At 48.3% G+C, this 6,000-nt stretch overlaps 1 protein-coding gene across 2 annotated transcripts in view; it reads right to left on the minus strand.

Annotated features, from left to right (window-relative positions):
* scn4ab (sodium channel, voltage-gated, type IV, alpha, b) overlaps positions 1-5,682 on the minus strand; it is a 75,831-nt gene extending 70,149 nt beyond the window's left edge. For both annotated transcript variants that reach the window (XM_075453582.1, XM_075453580.1), the window contains exon 1: positions 5,603-5,682. The gene's annotated coding sequence lies outside the window, so the exon portion shown is untranslated. The remainder of the gene's footprint in view (positions 1-5,602) is intronic.
* Positions 5,683-6,000: the final 318 nt, after the last annotated feature.

The raw sequence follows: 6,000 nt of genomic DNA on the forward strand, positions 1-6,000 counted from the left end.
TTAGAGGCCCGTTAGAGGCCCGTTAGAGGCCGCTTAGAGGCCAGTTAGAGGGTTAGGGTTAGGGTTTGGGTTACCCTAACCCTAACCCAGTATAAAGTGTAGGACCCGGGACCAGAATAAAGCTTAGGTTGGATTTCACAGCTACATAGAAACAATAGAAGGATATTTGCTTTGAGACGGTAATAAATATTCAGCTTTCTGCTTCTGACCTGTCTACTTCCTCGGTTTTCTATCTCTGAAGATGCCGACATGCAGCTTTAAGTTCATGAAAGGAATCTGATCATTTCTCCTTCTGCTCTGTGGGCTGTAAATCAGAGGAGAGTGAAGCTGTGGCTGGGTTATATATTTATATATGTTTATATATATATTTATATCCGGTTAAACTAGGCTGACGACTCAAAAAGATGAAGTTAAATTCTTTTTTTTTAAGGTGCCAGTTCAAAGGAAAAGTAAAGAAGTTCAATTCAGAGTAATTATAGATCCAGTCCAATGGTTGGATTCATTCTGCTCAACCGTTCACTGACAGCAGGTGTGAGTGTTGGCTTGTGTTCTCAGGAGGATTGATGGTGTTAGATATTGGTATTGAATTTTGCTGTGTGTGTGTGTAACTGATTGAGTCGTACTGAGCCACAAACTCCCCGACAGTTGACTTCAGTTCCTCCAGTTTCCCTCTGAAATCTCTCCAGTTTCCCTGTTAATTCTCTGTGGACAGAAACGAGCAGCGCAGCAGAGCGGCTGCCAGACGCCGACGCACACATGCATCACACATGGATCACGTTGCCATTCAGATGCCAAGAAACTGTAACTCTGAAACCTCTGAAAGTCATGTGGGCGTCTGCAGGGAGGACGGTGTGGCTGAGGTTTATACCACCTGCACCACTGTGCAGCCTCAAAACTGTAAATTTACTCGTAATAATAACCCAATTTTAGGTCTTTTGCAGCTTCACAATAAATAATTTTCAGGTGTATAAGGCTAAACTGGTGGGGTTTTTATGGAGTCATTTCTAGTTGGTAAGCAAGTTTTTATCTGTGTCTACTTTTGTTAATAAATTCATAATAAATAAAGGTTCTGGACCAAATGAGTCCACCTCCGTTATAAGTATCATAAACGGATCTGAAACGGATCCGGGCCGGATGAGGTGATCTCTGAGGCTCATGAGGCTAATGATGCCCTGCAGGACTGCTTCGAAACGACTGACTGGGACGTGCTTTGTGTGCCCCATGGAGAGGACATCGATGGCATGACAGACTGCATCACGGACTACATTAAGTTCTGTGAACATGACACACTGCCGGAACGGACTGTACGTTGTTTCCCGAACAACAAACCCTGGATCACCAGTGACCTGAAAGCCGTCCTGAACAGGAAGAAGGAGGCCTTCAGGGCAGGAGCAGAGGCCCAGATGAGGAGCATCCAGCACGACCTGAGGGACAAACTGCAGCAGTGCAAGGACTCCTACAGGAGGAGGCTGGAGGCCAAGCTCCAGCAGAACAACACCAGAGATGTGTGGTCGGGGATGAAAGACATAACTGGCTTCAAGGTGAAAGGCAGACAGACTCTGGGCACCCTGGAGAGGGCCAACGAGCTGAACACCTTCTTCAACAGGTTCAGCTCCCCACCCTCAGCTGTCTCCTCCACTTCACACCTCACCCCCCCACCACACATCCTGTGGACATCAACCCCCGACTGCTCTCAATGCCTTTGTCCTCCACTCCTCAACCCCCCCTGCTGACTGCATTGGACTTCAACACCTCACCTCCGGACTGCTTTTACCCCACTGAGGCATCAGCCCCCCTCCCCCGCCTGACTGTGAGTACTGGTCAGGTGAAGAGACAGCTGGAGAGACTCCACCTAGGCAAGGCTGCAGGACCTGATGGAATCAGCCTGTCCGGCCACAGTATGTCCGGCTGGGCGGTGTTCTGTCTGATGTGGTGGTTGGCAGTACAGGAGCTCCTCAGGGGACTGTGCTGTCTCCTTTCCTGTTTACCTTGTACACCACAGACTTTAAATACAACTCAGAGTCATGCCACTTGCAGAAGTTTTGGGATGACTCTGCGGTTGTTGGGTGTATAAGGGATGGACAGGAGGGGGAGTACAGAGCGCTGGTAGAGGATTTTGTGGATTGGTCTGGCAGAAATCACCTGCTTCTGAATGTGGCAAAGACCAGAGAGATGGTCATTGACTTCAGAAGGAGGAGGACGGCTCCAAAGCCTCTGTGCGTTCTGGGAGAGGACGTTGCCGTGGCGGAGGACTACAAGTACCTGGGAGTGCACCTGGACAACGGACTGAACTGGAGGACCAACACCGATGCTGTCTACAAGAAGGGGATGAGCTGACTCTATTCTCTGAGGAAGCTGAGATCCTTCAACGTGTGCAGCAAGATGTTGGAGATGTTCTATCAGTCTGTTGTTGCCAGTGCACTCTTCTTCGCTGTGGTCTGCTGGGGGAACAGCATCAGAGCCGGTGACACCAGCAAGCTTAATAAACTTATTAAGAAGGCTGGTTCTGTCATCGGCTGCAAACTGGACTCATTTGAATCGGTGGTGGAGAGGAGGACACTGAACAAACTGTTATCCATCATGGATAACCCCACCCATCCTCTCCACCAGCTGCTGGTTGGACAGCGGAGCTCCTTTTCCAACAGGCTCATCCAGCTCCGCTGTCACAAGGACCGATTCAGGAAATCCTTCCTACCAGCAGCCATCACCATCTACAACACCTCCCCTCTGGCTGGAAGAGAACTTCAAGCTCAATAGGCCTGAAGTCTCTCCTAAAAAACAATAACAATAACAAAAAAAAACAAAAAAAACCTCTTCATACTGTAGATTTGTACATAGCGAATATTCTATCTATGAACGGATCCAAAACGGATCCGGGCCGGATGATGTGGTGTGTGCAGTACTGTTTACTGTCTTGTGCATTTCTCTGTCTTTTTAAATCAACTATGAAGCTAAGTTTCCCCCCGGGGACAGTAAAATACATCTTTATCCTGATATAACAATCAGTATTAAGCTTTTTCAGGCTGAAGCCAGCTGAATGAACACCTGTGAGTTCACTGCTGGCAGCACACCTGTTTCTGTGTTGCTTCTCTGTGAGGCGTCTGTCAACAGAGATTGCTTTAGCAACCAGATAATCCTTCTATATCACAGCTCCTGGAGTTAAAAGCTCTCATCTTATAGAGAGCTGAGGCTGGGAGTGCTAATGTGAACAGCTTAATGCTGCTTCCTGTGGCAGATTGTTAACCTTTCAGAGTGACCCGCTTCAGTTAGCAGCTAGCACAGCCTCCCTGAGCTAATTTAAAAGCAGCTAGCCCGTCCTCAGCCTCCCTGAGCTAATTTAAAAGCAGCTAGCCAGTCCTTAGCCTCCCTGAGCTAATTTAAAAGCGGCTAGCCCGTCCTCAGCATCCCTGAGCTAATTTAAAAGCAGCTAGCCCGTCCTTAGCCTCCCTGAGCTAATTTAAAAGCAGCTAGCCCTTCCTTAGCCTACCTGAGCTAATTTAAAAGCAGCTAGCCCGTCCACAGCCTCCCTGAGCTCATTTAAAAGCAGCTAGCCCGTCCTCAGCCTCCCTGAGCTAATTTAAAAGCAGCTAGCCCGTCCACAGCCTCCCTGAGCTAATTTAAAAGCAGCTAGCCCGTCCTCAGCCTCCCTGAGCTAAAGCAGCTAGCCCGTCCACAGCCTCCCTGAGCTCATTTAAAAGCAGCTAGCCTGTCCTCAGCCTCCCTGAGCTAAAGCAGCTAGCCCATCCTCAGCCTCCCTGAGCTCATTTAAAAGCAGCTAGCCCGTCCTCAGCCTCCCTGAGCTAAAGCAGCTAGCCCGTCCTCAGCCTCCCTGAGCTAAAGCAGCTAGCCCATCCTCAGCCTCCCTGAGCTAATTTAAAAGCAGCTAGCCTGTCCTCAGCCTCCCTGAGCTAATTTAAAAGCAGCTAGCCCGTCCTCAGCCTCCCTGAGCTAAAGCAGCTAGCCCATCCTCAGCCTCCCTGAGCTAATTTAAAAGCAGCTAGCCCGTCCTCAGCCTCCCTGAGCTAATTTAAACTGCAGCAGTTGTTGGTGGCAGCAGTTGTTAATATCTGATCCCCGATCAGCTAGTTCAACGCTCTCAGCCGGCCTATAAATACTGTCTGCTGGCTTGTGTTAAACTCTAACCTCAGTCAGCTCTAGGTTTTAGAAAACACAGCATGAAGCTCATCATGGAGCTCCTCTTTAAAACTATTAAAAGTGTGAGTCACATTTAGCGATGGATAATGTAGCACGTTAATGCCACGAGCAGGAGAAGCCCGACGTCTGCTGTAACTCAAACTGCTGCTGAGAGTTCATGCCCCGCTCCCTAAAGGCTCTAGCATGGTTGCCGCATCTGTTAGCGTGAGCGGTGTTGATGACGTCATAATTTTGTGCCCGCAATATATAGCGGCGCAAATCGATGCGCCAGTAGTTGCAATTTTCTCCGTCACAGAGGTGGCGCTGCTGCGTAAAGGTTAGCGCTACTCTACAACGAAGAAAGTGGAGAAGAAAACAATGAAGAGCAGGAACACTGTCATTAATGATAAATGATGCTGCTGCAGTATTCGGATCATTTAAATTTTTTAATTCAGTCATTAGAGGTGAAGGTCTGAAGCCCCCGGCATCAACAGAGTCTCTGCCCTCTTCTTTGCCTTCAGGCATCTGTCCCGTAGCTTCTTCCACACATTCTTACAGAACTCTCCCTCTTTCCCCAAAGTTCTGCCCATCTCTGTGCACCAGTTTGGGAGTTTACGTTGCTCCCTGTGCTGTTTCACTGCAGTTTCGTACAGCTGCCTGTACAAACGCACCTCCTGACTGAGCCGGTCTCACATCGGTCCATCCGGTCTGTCGTTGTTGGCGCCGCCAAGTTACAAAAATCGACTGGAGCACGACACCGCGCTGCGCCGTCTTTTCAAGGCAAAGCGCCATGCCTGAAACGTCATTTTGACGTCACGGTCCGCCACCGCCGCGAGCGACGCGGCAACTGTAACTCCGGCTTAACCCTCCGTAACGTCCACCACTCAGACACCATCGTCAGCATCCACCTTGTTGCCGTGGTTACTGCACTGTTACTGCAGGTCAGCTTATAAACTGCTGAATGAGCACAAAAACCTTTCAGGCTGGAATTAAAACAGTCTTTCTTTGTTTCCACAAACCATCAACTGTCTTCACGATAAAGAAAACCCAGAAATGTAAAGAAATTAAAAAATCCAGAAATGTAAAGAAATTAACACAGATTCAGGCATTGTGTTGTTCTCAGTCCAGAAAGCCTCTAAACTCTGTGGCTCCAGTTTCCCTCCACTTCAGTTCAGCTGCCGTGAGCTGGAGGGTTTTCTCATCACAACTGAGATTCTCTGTGCCACACACAAGCACACGTGCACAGGTGTGCAGAGCAGTAAAGTTTACATCTGACATGAAGCACAAACAGAAAAGCCACTTTAGGTTGGAGCTGTTCTGGGTTCAAACCCGAATCCTCGACTGTGAAACATTAAATCTGAAACACTAAAAGCAGAATCCAGCAGAATAAAGAGTGCCCTCTGAGTGGAGTCCCAGCTCAGGGTCAGGGTTAGGGTCTGGGTTAGTCTGGAACCCTAACCAGTCTTACCTGCTTGTGCTGTTTATTCCAGAATAACGGGGTAAACATCCGAGTGTCAGCAGCCTGACTTCCTGTCTGCCTGTTCGCACTCGATCTGCCGTCTTCTGGCTGGCTGAGCGTCTCTGGCTGAAACCTGAGAGGTCAGGTAGTGTGTCGTCACACACACACACACACACACACACACACACACACACACATGCACAAGTTAGGCCACATGTTCATCACCACCAAACTGCTTCATGAAGCAGGAAATACATGAAAATGATTTAATACAATTTAATAAACAGATTTACTGTTAAACAGGTTTTATATATGTAATACATGCAGTAAAATTCCTTCATAAAAACACTGTAAACACAGCAGCACCGTCGCAGTGATTCTGTTCAGAACCAGAATAAAGAAACTTT

Source organism: Odontesthes bonariensis, chromosome 21 (assembly GCF_027942865.1).
Source record: "Odontesthes bonariensis isolate fOdoBon6 chromosome 21, fOdoBon6.hap1, whole genome shotgun sequence".
In the NCBI taxonomy this organism is placed as follows: domain Eukaryota; kingdom Metazoa; phylum Chordata; class Actinopteri; order Atheriniformes; family Atherinopsidae; genus Odontesthes; species Odontesthes bonariensis.